This window comes from Lycorma delicatula, chromosome 7 (genome assembly GCF_047948215.1).
Source record: "Lycorma delicatula isolate Av1 chromosome 7, ASM4794821v1, whole genome shotgun sequence".
NCBI classification, from domain to species: domain Eukaryota; kingdom Metazoa; phylum Arthropoda; class Insecta; order Hemiptera; family Fulgoridae; genus Lycorma; species Lycorma delicatula.
Window position 1 is genome coordinate 98161609 of NC_134461.1, and position 18344 is coordinate 98179952.

Consider the following 18344-nt stretch of genomic DNA (forward strand, 5'->3'; position numbering starts at 1 on the left):
TATACTGGGTGATTAAAAAAGGACTTCAAAACTTTAAAAGCGTATAAATTTTATTTAGATTATTTTCTCGGTTCAGGTCTCATTTCTTAAAAAAATACGAGAAGTTTAGATTTATGTAAATCGTTAGTACCGAATTTGGCTACCAGAGTTATCACCATTGTTGTTACGTTTACAACAATCGTACAACGACGTGCTTGCTGTATGTTTTGGTTTCATGATTTGCAGTCAACAAATGCAGTTCAACGGTAATTGAACCGTAGAGAGTACGGTAGGGAGTCTCCTAGTAGGCATAAAATTTACTCTTGGCAAAAACTCTTCGTTGAGGAAGATTGTTTTGTTAAACATACAAAATTACTAGAATTACCGCGCGTCCCTGAAGCTGCTGTGGAACAACTCGGAGAAAGCTTTGCACGTAGTCCGAAGAAATCAACTCGATACGCATCACGGGAGACTGGCATTCCACAAACAACTGTTTGGCTCGTATTACGTAAAAGATTGAACTTGTACCAGCCAAACTAACCGTGGTTCAACAGAATACAGATGTCGACAAAGTTGCTCGGCTGCATTTTGTGTGGAAATGATGGGTAGAATTGCAGACAACGACACATTTTTAAACCGCATTGTCATTTTTAGTGATGGCAATATTTCACTTCATTAGGCAAGATGAACACCCATAACTGCCGAATATGGAGCAGTGAAAACATTCATGAAATTTTGACGCACATTCGTAATAGCCCTATGGTCAGTGCTTTTTGTTTCCTAAGCAAACAAAAACTGTTCTTCTTCCAGGAGGCAACCGTAAATAATATCATTTATCTGGACGTGCTTCAAAATTTTCTAATTTCTCAGATAAACGATGATGACCACCATGGACGCCATTACTATCAGCAAATTTAGCGTGAATGATTTGTAGCGTGTGTGAAAATGCCATACCTGGCCGGGATTCGATCCCGGGACCTCCGGATGAAAAGCCGAAACGCTGCCACTCGCGTCACGGAGGCCGGCAAACTTGTGCGTGGGATATGGAAATCTAGCGTATGAAAAAAAGCCATGCTTGATCTGGATTCGAACCCGGGACCACCGGATGAAAGTCCGAGACGCTACCACTCGCGTCACGGAGCCCGGCTCACTTCTCACCCCGATGTTCAATAACGGCACGTAAAGGTTCAGTACCCTATATACTAACATTATACCGATATATTCGTCCAGAAACATGAAAGGTTGCTTCATCACTGAAAACGAAATTGTTTAAAAAATGTTCATCCTGCTCTAACCTTTCCAGAATTTTTGCAGAAAAAATCAAATCGTTTCACCTTTTCCTGTGGATAAAATGTTGTAACAACTGAATTTTGAAACGCACTGAACGCAACCGTCTTTTTAACATTATGAACAGTTAACCATTTAGGAATGCTCAATTGCCTAGAACATTCCCGCACGAATTTCTTCGGGCTACACAAGAAACTTGTTCCCACAGCTTCAATCATTTCTTCAGAAACTAATAGCCGTCCTGAACGTGTTTGCTTCAGTAGGCTGCCTTGGTTGAGGTAATAATTTTTACTGATGTATGCCGAGGCATTTGCATCAGTGGCATCCAGACTGAGGCCTGGCTGATGACTGTGAGATGTAATCAGTTAGAGGGTTTAAAGACAACCTCCGGTAAAGCCCCTCATGGTTCGGAACGGAGGGGGTGGTGTGGCAACCGGAATCGTCACAAAGTGGGTGTCTTCCCCTACGGGGTTGGGATATTTGTATGAGTTTTTTGTCCTGTTGATATTTTCAAGCGGGGAGGGGGTCTTAATTGTACACATGACGGTATTCACGTCTAACACGAGCAACTGATTCAAACATGGCAAGTCACAAAACATTGAATCTTCCTCTGCACCGTAAAGATGATGACTAACGCGCTCGTGCTGCTTGCGTGTATTTGAAACACAGCGCGCATGCGCTAATCTTCGTACACATATGATTGGTGTATTTCTCTTTCATTTAACGTACAGTTCATCTTTTTACAATGCTTTTTTTCGAAGCTGCAATCATTTAAAACTCCACTATTATTTTCCGGATAAATATATATAAGTGAAATTTTTTATCATGTTAATTATGTAAACAAATCTTTTTTATCAAAAATTTTATGATTTATCTTATGTTACGCGAACTGGGGGAATTCATGATTTGTAATTTAAATGATTATAAATAAACATTATTATTGTATGATGAGCAGCTTGATTCCTCTGCCGCTTTGACTGCGTAATCAAGAATACATCTACTTAACAATTGATCAGTGATTTATTTAGTGAATTATTCCGCTCAGCTGTGTAGAAGCATTTGTTAAACAAATTTTTAGGACATATTCTTGAAATAATTATGTTAAATATTCTACAGTTTGACAAAAGATTTAAATCTTTCAATTTGAACGAATTCTTTTTCTCTAAAAATGATCGTTTTTTACTTCTTTGTACGAAGTAAAGGAAGTATTGTGATCCCGATAAATTTCGGTTTTCAGATTTCAACGGAAATATCCATTTTGACCACCCCCTGAATCCATTTTGATTAGTTTCGGCAAATGTATCTCGCATAACTCAAAAACGATTAACCGTAGGATGTTAAAATTTTGGATTTAGGACTGTTGTAACATCTAGTTATGGACCTCCTCTTTTTATTGGAAACAACTGGACCAAAAGTGTTCAAAAATGCCCAACATCCGAAACAATTTGGATTCTGAATTTTTTCTTAACTGCAGTAATAAGCCCTCATCTAGAGCTTTTCAACGATATATCATAAGTGGTAATTATTCTCATTATTTGCAGAGTTATAGCCAAATAAAATTTTAATTACTGAAATATTTGCATCTTAAGGGAAGGCACATCCGTTCGAATCAGACTTCATCCCCTTTTTTTAACTTTTTTATTTTATGGATTGATTTATTAATAATTATTATTAACTTCTCATTGTAAAAAAAATTTACTATGAATAATAATTCAATAATAACAAAAAAAAAAAAATATATATATATATATAAATATCAGAAGTGTTTAATGAAATAAAAGTTTGTGTAGATTTCATTTTTTTTAAATGTGTAAATATAATTTAATAGACGTACAAGAGGTCCACATCAGATATTTTTTAAATACAGTTTAGTATTTGACTAAAATTCTATTAAAACGTGACTAGTGTTGTAATATTAAAAAAAAAAATGTAGGTCTAGCAAAATGAGAATCTCTGCACATTATACACATTTACAATGAAAATGTATAAAAGTCACTCTTCTCTTGTTTTGAATAAGTATTATCACTGTTATATATTTCATATTGACATTTACAATAAATTTGTGTAAATTAGCATGTATTCTGCTACGTCATTATAGATCGACAAATTATTTCACTTGCGATATTTATTTGTTGTGTATGTAGGGAGTATGAAAAGGTTATGATGATGTGTAATTGTATCCTGTGTTGTAATGTAATCCACGTTTTATTGTGAAAAATATCGCTTGTATTAAATAAAAAAAAAAATAATAAAAAAAACAACCGTTACATTATATTCTTGTCCTCCTTCTTTCAGATATTAAAAAATAATATTTTGTGTGTATGTGTGTGTGTGTGTTTGTGTGTGTGTGTGTGTGTGTGTGTGTGTGTACATAAAACCATGTTAACGCTTTTATTCACGATTTTATTTTATTTATTCTGTTCCGTTAAAACTTATTTATCAATTGAAACATGCAGTCTTTACTGAATAATAATTTTTATCTTTTAACCTTACGTAAAATCAAGTTATAAAATGTCTATTATCCTAAGATCGTTAACCAGATGAAAAAATAACCGAACTATCATTAATTTTAAAGTTCTAGTTCTTATAATTTTTCTGCGTTTATATTCTGAATAAATATGTTATTTTTTACTATACAAAGGGCAGACTGGAAGATGTTTTATTGTAAAATCGCTACTATTAACAATTGTAATAAGCAGAATTATTTATTTCTTTTCATGTAGTAAAATTTTAGTTTAATTTGTATTGCAATGTTACCTATGTCACATTTAGTCAATAACCTACGCACAGAATATATCGAAAATAGAAAATTTTGCTAACAGGAAAGATTAAAAAAACATATTTCGATATTGAAACTTTAGTAAATTAATGAAATAAGAGTAACATATAAATGAAGGCTTTCTTACAGAAATTCTGTAAAATATTAAATATTTTAATAATTTACAGCCAAAAACTGGAACAGTAAGAAACCACTATTACAGTGAGAAAGATTTGAAAAAAATTGGTTAATAAATAAATCTATATAAATAAAAATGTAAATATTTGTTTGTACAAAATCTTAAATCTCCGAAAGTTCTTTACCGATTGCTTTGAAATTTTGACACAACGTTGTATTCAAATACTTGCGCGTTTTTATATACCTACTTGACATTTACAATAAATTTGTGTGACAGGTAAAAATACTCTTTTTTTTTTTAAAAACTATCTGTTGGACGTAAAAGCTACATACGCTATACTAAATATTTTACGATTCCATTTCAATGTTTCCGATATGTGCGTCCGCTATAGACTAAAAAACTACTGGATCGATTTACGCGCGGGGAGAAAGAGAAAAAACAAAAAAGGCAAATGGGAATAAGGGGAAAATGGAAAAAGGGGGAAATGAAATGAAAGGGGGAAATGGAGGAAAGATGAAAGGGAAATAAGGGGATGAAAAATTGGGGAAGGAAAGGAAAAGGGAAATGGGAGAAAGGGAAAGGGAATACAGTAAAAATAAAAATGGAAAAGTAAAACGGGGAAAAGGAAATGGGTACAGGGAAAGGGTAGAAGGGAAAAATGGAAAGGTTAAATTTTGTGAAGTTCCGTAATGTTAATTTTGTTAATGTTTTATAAAACTTTCAATTGTGTTCATTTAATCTGTATATATATATATATATATATTCAAATCTAGCAATAGCGAAGCATTGACGGGTCTGCTAGTTTAAAAATAAAAGTAAAGATTGTATTACGAATCTGAGAAAAATACCGCTGTTGCAAGTTAATACAAGAGTATTACAGTTCGGCGAATTAAAGAAAATAATTCCTAGTGTAGAGTTGAAGTTCCCATATGCTATAATGATGTTAAACTGTAGTTTATTTATTTATTTATTATTAATTTTTAAATGAATAATAATTTTTTTTAAATGTGTAAACTGTTAATTGCTATAAAAAATTATAAACTTTCAGTTTTTACTTTTGTATAATTTCAATTTTTGATAATTACCATTCCTGTCGACAGTTCTCGACACGAAAAAAATTCGTAAAAAGAAATTCATTCCCTACAACTAATTACTAAACAGTTGTATCCACTATTCGTGTTCATTGTTTGCCATTAAATAGTATAAAACTGCAAATATTAAGGTTTGGTTTTAGAAAAATTGTTAAACTATGTTAATAAAGTTTTTTTAAATCCAAATCGATAAGATTTCATAACATAATAATAAAATAATTATAAGAGTGTGATTAAAGATAACAAAATTTTTTGAAAAAAAAAAAAAAATAAAACACATTTCGCTTGCTTCAGCTACAACTAACGACGACAAGATTGTATTTTACATTATGAATTTCTATATATTTATCCAAATTTCGTAAAAAAGTACACCTACTTTTAACTCGCATGAACAACTTGACAGTTTTGTCAACTTTTTGGGTAGTTTCTGATGCACGATTTACACACACAACTTAATTAAAAATATTAATCATTTTATTTAAATATAATGTTTTTTCGTTTGTTTAACTAAATGATTCTAACTAAAGGGCGCACGCGTACCGTATTTAATTTGCGCGGGTGTGACAGTACAACCGGCGACGGTCGACACTAACTAAACTAATGCAATTTTACAACTTACATAACTAATCTTGCTTGTACGGTTGGCAGACTGGTGTAGCCGCGAGGCTAAACTCAATAGGTACCGACTCAATCGGGCGATCGAGTTCGAAACCCAGCAAGACCGAGTTAATTTTTTACACTTTAAATATTATTAATTTATTTAATTCTACCGCCAACCTGTGGCGTCACAACATGCAGCCGATTACATTAGCATTTTTTGGGTTAGGAATGAGATTTTGCAAAAAGTTTCTTTTGCAAATATTGTTATTTTTTAATTGTTAACAAATGTGTCTAAGAAAAGTATGACCTTAATTAGGCGATATCTCGAGTTGCTGAGGGGTGATGTTCTACAGCCTCACCCCCGTGACCTTTTAAATTGAAAATTTAATGGCATCAGTGCCCCATATATAGAAGTAATCTGACCAAGTTTGGTCAAAATCGGTCCAGTAGTTCTGGAGATATAAGGTGATTTAGAGATCAACATCGGGTACACACACGTACATACTAGCATTAAAATCCGGAAAATTTCCATCCGATTTTTTGGGTTCCTTAGGTGTCAAAACGGCAAGATCCGGTGAAACCCGCATTTTGGACCGATTACAATACTCTCTCTTCTACAGCTATAGCTCTGATATAGCGTTATCTAGACGTAAAAGTAAAAATTTTAAAACCTAAAAAAAGAAATCTATATACAAAAATTAGATATACTCAGAAAAATATATATACTCTTATATATTTAAAAATATATATTATTATAATATTCTTAGGTATGTTTCTTAAACATTTTATGAAGGAAAGTAGTTTAAGCAGAGAAAAACGTAATTTTTATTTTTGTTTAAAGAATTACTTATTTCATAATTTTTTGAACGACTCATACTATGTTTATAATGGTAAAATAATATTATAAACATTTTTATAACTTGCTTTATACTTTTAAGTCATCAAATTATTGTCATATATTGCATGAGTTTAATTAGTAGGTTAATTTGGATTTCAAAAGATAACACCATGAATTAAAATTTCTAATATATTTATAAAATATCTAAAAAAAATTTCAATCAAACAATTACAAAGTAACAACGTAGTGAAGTTTTGAATAAAACGAGACGCGTAGTCTTATTTTCGTGGACAGCAAGAATTGCAGTATCGTTAGCAAACGTTGCAACTATGGTATCTGCCGTAATTAGCAAGTCAGCCGTAAACAGAACATTCAAGACGGGTCCGAGAACACTTTCTTATATATATATATATAAGAAAGCTTTTCTGAAATGAAATGAAGTGAAAGAAATTTATATGGCTGATAACGAAATGTCAAATTTGAAACCACAAAAACTCCCGTAGCAAGTTTTTGTAATTAAATAACGGCTCTCGGATTTGTCATCTGCGACTCCAAAAACCCAGTATAGCCGTTTTGCAGATTTTGAAATTTTTTACACCCGTACGGGGGGGGAGTAATGGTTGAATATTGTATTGTCATCCAACCTTAGTAACTGTGCAAAATTTCATCAATCATTAATATCAAGAAGTATGTTAAATTAAGAATGCAAGATTTGAGGACAAACATGAAAAAAAAAACATTGTGAGTTAAAGAAAAGCAAGTAATAAGTTTTTTCATAAAAAAAAATAACATGAACTTAATAGAGTACGCTTCGAAGAAATTAATTTATTTATAGTCGAATTAAAAATCTGTTTTTATGAAATATATTTAGCTATAATTTATATAGGTCATGTATATTGATATAAGCAAATGCTTATTCGTCACCATGTTAAAATACAATTCATGAACAAATTCATTCTAAGAATTTACAACTAGTCATACTATCACTGAGTGTGTATTATTAATACTTATTTTAAGTAATCAATGTGCTGCTGCAGGGGCGTTTTACATAATAAATTAAAAAAAAAAAAAATTTTTAAGATTTTACTAATTCGTTTCATAACATTCGTGTGTTTTATTTTAGTTTTAAACTCGTGACTTTGAGAAGAAGAAGAAGAAGAAGAAGAACTAAGAGTAACTTCTTAAAGTAGGACAATCAAGGTCTCTGGATCAAGGTACCTTCTGTTGTTGTTGCGGGATGATTGGTTTCATGTTATTTTTTTTGTGTATATACATTTATATATATATATATTTTTTTATTTTACTGGTTTGGAAGAGGGGGATAAATTATGGTTTAGAGGGTAGTGGGAGAATAAACTACAGTTAGTTAACTCACAAGAGTTCAAACTGACTCAAGAATGATGACGTCATGACCAGTAACTAGTGATGTAATGGGTACCTTTGCTTCGTTTACTTTGCTTAGCTTCGGTTTGGTTGTTTGTCCGCTTGCCTCTACTACTACCTCACTACCGTCCGATTGTTAGTCTCGATCGCTCTCTAGAGCGTCGAACATCTCTTTAACAGTGTGCGTGTGTGTGCAAGTTATTCTATAGTGCGCGCCTGTGTTACGAGTTATACTACGAATAAACAAACCGCGTGGTTTTGTTTTTTAATACGATCGAAATTAAACGAACACCTGTTGTACTCATTCAGAGATTACCATTGGTAAATTATTTATTTTCTTTTATATTTAATTAATTTTTCTTGTAACTCTTAGATACGTAAATTTATTTTTTTGACGATTCCTTAATTTAAGTTATTGTTTAATTGTAAAACTACTCAAGTATTTTTTTAAATTATTTGCGACATTTCCAATTAGAATTATCATCCATACTGTTATGTATTATTAGGTTAATAAATAAATTATTGATTCGTTTTTTTTTTTACTTATGTAATTAGAAAAAACTAATAATTTACCTGTAATTTTAAAAAAAATTCCTAAAATAATAGTCTTTTTAACGATAAATCATTATTAATAATTTTTTTAATACTTTTATTTCTAGTTACATCAACAATTAGTCATTAGCGACATATCAGTGTAAATGTAACTGAACCGGTAAATTTGTAGTTCTGAACAAACTCAGGTCGACTACTCCTGAGACGTGTGGTTAATTGAAACCCAACCACCAAAGAACACCGGTATCCACAATGTAGTTTTCAAATCCGAATAAAAGTAACTACCGGATTTGAACCTAAGAAATTGTTTTAAATGACGGTATTAGCTACTTATAATATTTATAATAATTAGTAATAATTATAAAAAAAGCATAAAAATTATATATATTGCCTAAAAAGTTTTTTGGACTCGAGTATGGATTTTTTTATATGATGGTCCCATTGGCAGTTTTTTGTTGTTGATAAATAAAATGAAATATTTTTAAATTAAAAATTTAATTGCCAAATAAGCAATTTAAAAATAATTTTCATTTTTCCAACATCGTTTTGTAGTACTGAATTATTATAGCGTAATGATTATATTTATTTTGACTTTCAAAGAATTTTCACCCCCTCCCCCCAAAAATAAAAATAAAAAAAGGATTACTTAAAAAACTGTTCCGCATTCCAAAGATTCTTAATTCATAAAAGTATTATTCTCTTTTCATTATTTTTCTGCTTTCCTTATTTTTATTTTTATAAAAATGCAGGTTTCTTAACTTTTCGTCTCTTCCGAGCGACTTTTTTTCTTAGGGCATTATTTTTTGTTAGCTTATTAAAATATTAATTACAAATAAATTTGAAATATTTTAAGTAAAATAAAAAATAAATTATACCGATCGTTAAAAAAAAAGAATGTAGAATAAAAAAAAATTAGTATATTTTTAATTATTTTTCAAATTTCATGTTGTGAAGTCGTGGTATTAAGCAGCTACAGTTGTTTTAATTTGGCTTTAACTTTTAGTCGGAAAGAAAAATTGAATAAAAAATTATCTTCTGCTTATATTTTATTAATTTTTAAAATTGTTATTAAAGAGTTAACTTATTTATTTTAATTAATCTATAATATTAAATATAATTAACATATAAGTTTACTTAATATTTAAAAATTTCATGGTTTTTTTATAGCTTATTTATTTGAAAGCATTAAATAAATATGAATGATGTTATCTTTAATTAATTTTTCATTATTTTCATGTGACCATAACGCGTTACTAGGTTCGATTGCCGTCAGAATTTGTACATTTCTTTTTTATTTATTAATATTTGGATAATTTTTATTTAAAAATTTTATAGGTTCAGCACTTATTTCCTTGTAAATTATTCATGGACAATTATCATGACAAAACTTAATAACATATTTAAAAAAAAATATAAAACAATTAAACAATACTCATTTTCAGAACAGCTAATTTCGTTATTAAACGATAATTTTAGTTATTCATTGACCTTCTTACGTGATATATTTTGTACTATGATTAGATGTTAAAAATGTGTGGAAAAAACTCGTTAGTTATATAATTGGAATGGTATCTTATCTACAACTTTTAAATTCGTAACAAAAACGTATATTCTTTAATTTTTATATTAGAATAACTTAAGTTAGTAAAGAACTAAGCATTTGTAAAAATGGGGCTGCTGATAATAAATTTTATTATTTTAAAATAACAATTTTAATAGTTTTCTGTAATTTTTTATTCTTTTTTACAACCTTTAGAAAAAAGCTTTTGAACATAAAAAGTTATTTTCATTATTAGAAAGTAGATATATATGACATTCTATCGTGAATTGCTTTATCTATTATAGATTTAAAATATTTAGATACTTAAAAGATTTATTTAGAAATTTTAAATGTTTAGATATTTAAAATATATCTAGTTCTTCTTGTAAAGTTGAGCCGATATGTATCCATGCGTTGTTTCTTGACCGAAATTGCACATTATTTTGTCGTTTTACACCATCTGCCAGAGTTTTTTTGTAAAGTTTAGACACAAAATAAAGCTTTGAGGCTCTATATGCATTTATTGGAGATGCTTTCGTTAAGAATAATGATGTACACTATTATAAGCCAATATTTATAATGAGCTGAGGGAATACGTTCATGGTAGGACTGAATATCACTCTATTAATTGATATGGCAGTGGGTGATATAAATTTGTTTGGTGAAGAATTAAACAGAAAAAATTTCTTTTCTCATTTTCTTTATTAAATTAGGTGTAGGATGTTCTAGGCTCTTTTGAATATTTGTCACATTTTTGAGTAACTTTTTATGTCTCTTGTCAGCTTGACTGTAAACGTTCTTTGTGTTACCTGTCAGAAATCATACATGTTTTTCTCCAATACTTTGACAAAATGAAATGCTATAATTTATAAGATCCCACAGAAAAGCATTTCCCTCCTCCAACCTGGTGTGTCTGACATATGATGAACTTTTACTCTTAAGAATGACTCTGAGGATGTAAGGAGAGACTCGTCTTTTTTCAGTTCTTCTATTTTCAAGATCGATGCAAATTTGAGTTCATGAATATTTGAGCCATGACAAAGGAAAAACAGCCTTAAAACAATTGCACGCACAAAAAAATTCATATAAATTTATAAAGCGTAACGTATTTTGTAAAAAAAAATGTCATACTGTTAGAAATAATAGATTTAAAAAAAATATTATTACATACGATACGTTTATAAACTTAAAAACTTATTCCCATTCCAGGGGTGATTAGAAATCGTATTTGTAAGATTACTTAATTTTTAGGTAGATTTCATACACTTTCTTGTGAACACGATAAATGCCGTAATTTTGCGTCAATCACTTTCAAATTGTTCGTTAAAAATAACTCGTCTCAAAATCTTGGTCGAGTTCGTTAACCACCAAAATCGAACCTTGGGGCTGGAAGTGGGGGGCATTTTTGAAAAAATCAAAAATCTGTATAACTTTCTTATTAAGTAAAATAGCGAATTCGTTTAACTATTCTCTGGATAAGGGGCTAAAACTTATCTAAGTAAAGTTTTTTGATTTCACCAACCGTTGGCCCAGGGGTGGAAAAAATGGGGTTTCGTAGACAAAAAAAAATCATACCCCCCTTTATAGGTAAGTATCAATTCGGTTTAAAGTGGTCGTTAGTCCTCTAAACATTCCCTAAAACTTTTGTATGAAACAATTTTTGATATGACATATCCTATCGGCCATCGAAATGTTGCTGGAATTTTAGGATGGGTCTTGTGTGCTTCTTAACTTTAAGGTGGAAATCTTTTTTATCCCCTACTTAGCACGGGTGAAATCAACCTTCTGGCGTACCGAAACGGATTTTTTTGATATTATTAGAGCTTATACTGAGAAATAAACCAGCTATCTAAATACTATTGGCCTCCGTGGCAAGAGTGGTAGCGTTTCAGCCTTTAATCCGGAGGTCCCGGGTTCGAATCCCGGTCAGCCATTTTTACCCGCCACAAAATTGCCATTTCATCTCACCCTATGAAGCAATACATAACGGTGGTCTCGATGTCTGAAAAACAACTGTGTACCGTTGACGTAGCAAATAAATCATAAGTTTGCTTTATCTTTGTAATTTAAATAAAAGTGCTTAAGTTAGTAAATTTTTTTATGTTGTACGTTGTTTTACGACTTCTGAACAAAATTATGATATATGTACTTAAAGTATGAAAGACTTAACCTGAAAACTAACACGACTTCTGTGGTAGAATCCTGGCGTCTTTCCCTTTCATCTGGAAGATTCCACGTACAAATTCCTTTCCAGTTTGGCATTTATAACATGCTACAAAATTTATTTAACGTCAAGAAATTGTAGTTTGGTTTTAGTCTATTGTTTTTGGAGTAAATAATTATTATTTATTAGTTTATCTTTATTACAAAATTAAAATGTTTCATAAAAAACAGCAAGCCCAGATTCAGTTTGGCAATGGCTCTTTTCTTCTTTCTTCAGATTGACTATTCCTAAGACAGAACTTTCTATTCCTAACAGACAAAGTCAGTTATTTTTACACGGATTTGAATACTAGATCGCGGATACGGGTGTTCTTTGGTGGTTGGGTTTCAATTAATCACACATCTGTACAAGACTACACTTCATTTACACTCATACACATCATCCTCATTCATTCTCTGAAGTATTATCTGAAAGGTAATTACCGGAGGCTAAACAAGAAAAGGATTTTAAATGAAATTCAGTTTTAACAGTAATTACAGTTTTAAAAAAATCATTAAAATAGATCTGTATCATTTGTTCTAAAAAATTAGAGATCTCTTATAACAGCTGATAGCGATATGCAACTTTTAATACAATGTTCAAAATACGTATTGATTGTTGATCAAGTAAACAAATATTTTTTTTTATTTTTCTTTTATTTAACTGAGTAGCCTATTTTAAATTCTTATTTAGTATTTAATTTTCAAATTACAGATATATAAATTTTATAATGATCGTAAATTTTTGTTTTAAGTATTTTTTTAGTAAAGAGAAAACAAGGTAAAATAGGATTTTTTTATTTAATATTCAGTGATGCGATGTTAAGTACCAGACAGAATCGCTTAAAAATGAACGTTTTTTTTCAGCTCCCAGCTTGGAATTTAAAGTTGTAAAGTATTTACTTTCTTAACATAAATTTAAAGTAAAAGGAGCGCAATTTTTTATGGCTAGGCTTTTAAGGATATTAGGAAAGTTTTTTTAATTTATACATCTACGTAATCCTGCAAAAATTCTTAATTAAAAATAATATGTACGATATTATACTTTTTAATGAATTTTTAAAACATTATTACAGTATCTATTATTTTTATATACATAATTACGTACAGTGTTTTTAAACTTTTCTTTTTATATAAAAAATTTTCTATTAAACTAATTCTAACTTGTTTTTAGTTTTATTAGGCCTACCACTTTATGATGAGTATTTTAGTTATAATCAGACTGTTTATAAGATAAGCTCAAACTTTGGTTCAATAAATTACATTACTGAAGAACAACAAAGATCCTATCATAACAAGATTATTAGGGAAAAAATAAATTATTTTTGTTACCTTCTACACTGAACTGAATAAAATTTTGATCATCAATATGCCATCTCCCTAAACGTTTGGTAACGTGCAGCTTTATAATGGCATGTTATTTAATTTGTTCAATTCAAAAACCAGTGTAGAATGAAAATCATTATTCTCACTAAAATTATCTGACTTGTGCTTCTTTTGTATAACATTTTTCACGTATAATATCCTTGACAAAAACTGGGGCAGATCATTTGAAGCAGTTCATTAATCTACTCTTTTCTGTTGTGAAACAATGTGCTTGCATTGTATAAATACACTCTCTCTAGTTGGTACAAGAGTTCGTATACAAGTATAAATATCTACAATTTAAAACTATTCTTTTTTTTTTTTTGCTTAATGGTAAACTAATCAGATTTTAATATCTGCCCAGTAGTCGTTAAATGTTCTATTTTATATTTCGTTAATGACATTTTCCTATTAATCTGATAAACTGTATATCTGCACAGTGAATGTACAAAGTAAAAAAAACATAATGTAGTGTGTGTGTCTGTAGAGAGGCTTAATATTTCATATTTTTCCAGTTAGAAAATTTTATTTTTTCCTTGGAAAAAATTTGACGCTAATCAAAATTCCGAAAAATTTTTCGTTCTGAAAATTATTTTATTTTTTTCTGGTATTTTTATAATTCTTGTCTTCTCAAATCGTTTACTTCCACATCATATAAATTATAAAAACTCTCCCTAAAAATTATGAGAAGGAAACTTGCGTTTGTATTTTCAAAGGTTTGGCTTTAATACAGTTCTATTTCCTTTAGTTTTTAACAGCTTGAAATTTTTTTATAAAAGGCTAATTTAATTATATATATATATATATTGGACCCCGCTATTATGCAAATATGGTTGTAAAGCGGGTTCAGGAATGTCCCCCATAAAAGAACTGTTCAGATCAGATTATTTTTTTGGGGGGCTTGATATTGCCATATAAGCTTCAAACTTGTGCGTTAAATATGGAAATGGAATTTTTGTAGAGTATAAAAAAAGCCATGACTGGCTTGGATTCGATCCGGGACCTGCGGATGAAAGACCGAGACTCTACCACTCTGCCAAAAAGAACGGCAGATTTCCGTGGCAAATACCTATTTAGGTCTTTATATTTAGGCATTTTAATTATCTATACATATTTAGTAATAAAGCAAACACAGTAAATGAATACGCAAATACATTTAGTTCTGTAAAATTACACTTAGCTATAAAAAATACATATGAAACCCAAACAAACAAAAATAACTTCCTACCTTTTGAAATAATCGTCTTAAATTTGTGTTAATTTATTATATCACGTTCAGATGTCTTTTGTTTGCAGTAATATGTTCTTATAAAGCAATGTATTCTTTTGTGCTAAATATTTGTTTAGTATTTTGAATTCAAATCAGTTACTACGGTACTGCATTCTCAATTAGACTATAAATGAAAATGCTTCTAAAACACTGTACAATTACCGTAGCTTACCATTCCGAAAAAAAGGAAACGTGAAAATGAAATCCAGCTACAAAACTGTAACTACTGTATAATAATAATAATAATAATACTGTATAATAATCCACCTTGGTTAGGGTAATTACACTATGTATTTAGCGCTCGTTCAGATAATAAATATAGACATTTATCATTTCGTAATTAAATATGATCTTTGATATTTGAATGAATGTTACAAGATTATGTATAAGTGTATATAAAAATGCCTTTTGATGATTTCATAAATTATACATTGTAAGAATATATATAATATTATATTTTGTAATTTGAACCGTTGAGTCCATTAAAATTGATAAAGAAGGCTGTCGAAGAAGGAAGACTGTCTGAATGTAGTGCGGAGCCGGCGTATATAGTGTGTACGTAGCCGCTGAATCGTCAGGAGCCGAGTACATCCGAAAGGAGCTGTGTGAACTGTAAGGAGCCGACAGGAGCCGAATGTGAACTGATAGAAAGACCTTTAAATTTAAAGTACTTCTTAAATAAATTTTTAATAACATGCACTGAGTCTGAACAACATCTCAGTACTATATATTTATTTTTCTACATTTTATTTAACCTAAGATATTCTCATTTTTAATTGTAACATTCGGGAATATTTTAAATATGTTACAATATTAATTCAAATGGTATTGTGTTTATTCGTTTATCACTTCATCTTCGAAATTACGCAATTAGCCTATAAAACGGTTATAACAGTTGTCTCCGGATAGCCACATTATAGCTGGGTTGTACTCTATTTATAAGATTTCATTTAATTCCTACACAATATAAAAGTTCATTTATAAAATTTCATTAAAATTAATTATAATGTTATGCGAGATTTCTTACAAACAGTAAATAGAAAACACATAAATCGAGATATTAGCACAAATTGAAATAAACAAAATCTACTGAAGCAAAATTTATTTTTCTTAATCTTTAATTTTGTACGGAACACAGAGATGATAATAAAACTTATCTTGGCAAATATTTAGTGATTTTAATTTCTGAAAAACAGTTAGTGTTCGCTGCGAAAAATTACATTACTCGTCTACTTGCGAGAAACGTGGTAAAATATAAATTTTCTACTAAAAATCTTTTCAATATCTCGAAAATATTACTCTTTTTTAATAGAAATAATAGCAAAAAAAAGTTGAATTTGTTTTTAGATTTCGCAAATTTAGATCTCTACAATTCTGTCTTATCTCGTACAGTAAATTTTTTATTCAGCAATTAAAAAAATTCATATACACAAAAAAAGATATTGAAAGGTTTTTTTTTAATCTCCGGCCGGGACTACCGTTAGGTATTTGTTTCAGAGGATGAGATGAATGATTTGCAGCATGTGTGAAAATGCCATGCTTAACCGGGATTCGAACCCGGAACCTCCGGATGAAAAGCCAAGACGCTACCATTCGCGCCACGAAGGCCGGCTGGGCGCTTTCTGTTCTTAAACTTTTCTATGGAATTTGAACCGATCAGCTGTTCAGGTTAACGAACAATCTTCAAATTTGTTTGTATTTTTTCCAACATTCATTCAAATATTTTAAAACAAAATTTTTAACTGCATATTTATGTTTATAAGAATTATTAAAGGTAATAAAAAAATTATAAATTTAGATGAAATTTTATAATTTAACTTTAAATTGGAATTGGTTTAATGGCTTAAAAAAGCTGAAATTTGCCTGTCATCTTTAAACTTTCAAATTTGTTATATATAAAAGACAAAGTAGAGGCTAATAAAATGAAATTTGCAACGTTTTGAAAGAAATATTTGTTTATGAAATAAATTTTTATAATTTAAATAATCGTTTCCAATCAATCAATATTTAATCTATTCATTGTGCTCCACCTATGTACTTATGTATATTTTTTATTCATTAAATACTATAAAAATGTAATGAATTTATTGTTTTGTAGAAATTGTTAGTTAAAATAAAGATATGAGTTTTTAATATCATTGTAATTTATAAATGTATATATATATATATATATATATATATGGTGAGAGGGAGAGAGAGAGAGAGAGAGTGAGAGGTAATTTTATTTTATTATGAGTTATTAATGTAATTAATTGTGGTGTCACGTTCGTTTTCATAACGCGCGCGAACTTGGTCAAGGTTTATCTTTATAGGATTAATCTTTTCAGGATTATTCTTCCATTTAAGCGAATAATTATTCTTTTGATAACAAAAAAAAACGTGCTATTATTCAGTTTTTGTTATCTTATTCAGTTTTTGTTATCTTAAACCTGATTATCAAACATTAGTAAGTTCTAATTAATAATAACATCAGTCGTTATCTATAACAGTTTTTCTGTTAATGATTATTTGCCGATTTTTAGATTATGGTATTTTTTTATTATAAACATGTAAATAAAAAATATATGTATGCATCCTTGTCCCAGAAATTTATTTAGATTAATTACGATTTTATCAGTGCTTTTTTTTTTATTATCACCGAATATTTTCCCAGAAACTTCTACTTCTGAACACTTTAACTTCCTTGGTATCAGAGCTCTAGGATTATGCTGCAAGAAGTAAGAGATGGAAATCAGTCAAAAAATGGGGTATGGGATATTTTGTATTTCTCGACAATTTTATGACCCAGATACCCCAAAAAAAATAAAATAACTGGGGGTAATGATCGTACGTACATGTGTTAGTTTGTTTGAAGCTTAAAAAATTTTGATTGGATTAACTGAATTTTATGAAATTTGATACAGAAACTTGTGTATACAAGGGAATTTGTTGGTAAAATTTTGAGGTCAGTTTTCTCAAACTTTTGCCAACATAACTTTGTTTTTCTCAGTACATGCGCCCATGCTTATCTTACCATTTTAAAAACATTTGCCTTAAATTCCTCCCGCCTTACTCAAAAATAAAAAAAAGCTATCGTTTTGTTTATTTCATACTTTTTAACCGATTTTATTTACGTCTTTCTAGGCATAGTAGTACTTTAAGTGATAAAAAAAAAGAAAATACTTTGGGGGAAATATTAGGTGTGCGGGAGTCGATCGATTTTTGAATTTTTTAAAACTTCGTTTGATTTATTTAAACTTTTAATAATAATATTACATTAAAATTTCATCATAATCTACCCCCTCACCATAATAAAAAATTTAGGTAATTTTTTATTTGTTGTACATGTTTCAGAGGAAAT

At 29.6% G+C, this 18344-nt stretch overlaps 1 protein-coding gene across 2 annotated transcripts in view; it reads left to right on the forward strand.

The window, feature by feature from the left end:
* Nucleotides 1–18344, forward strand: part of sick (sickie) — a 944125-nt gene that overhangs the window by 355801 nt on the left and 569980 nt on the right. Inside the window, exon 1 of one of the 2 annotated variants that reach the window (XM_075371422.1) lies at nucleotides 8217–8396. The exons of the other annotated variant lie outside the window; for it this stretch is intronic. The gene's annotated coding sequence lies outside the window, so the exon portion shown is untranslated. Of the gene's footprint in view, nucleotides 1–8216; nucleotides 8397–18344 lie in introns of those variants that run through there. 2 annotated transcript variants of the gene reach the window in all.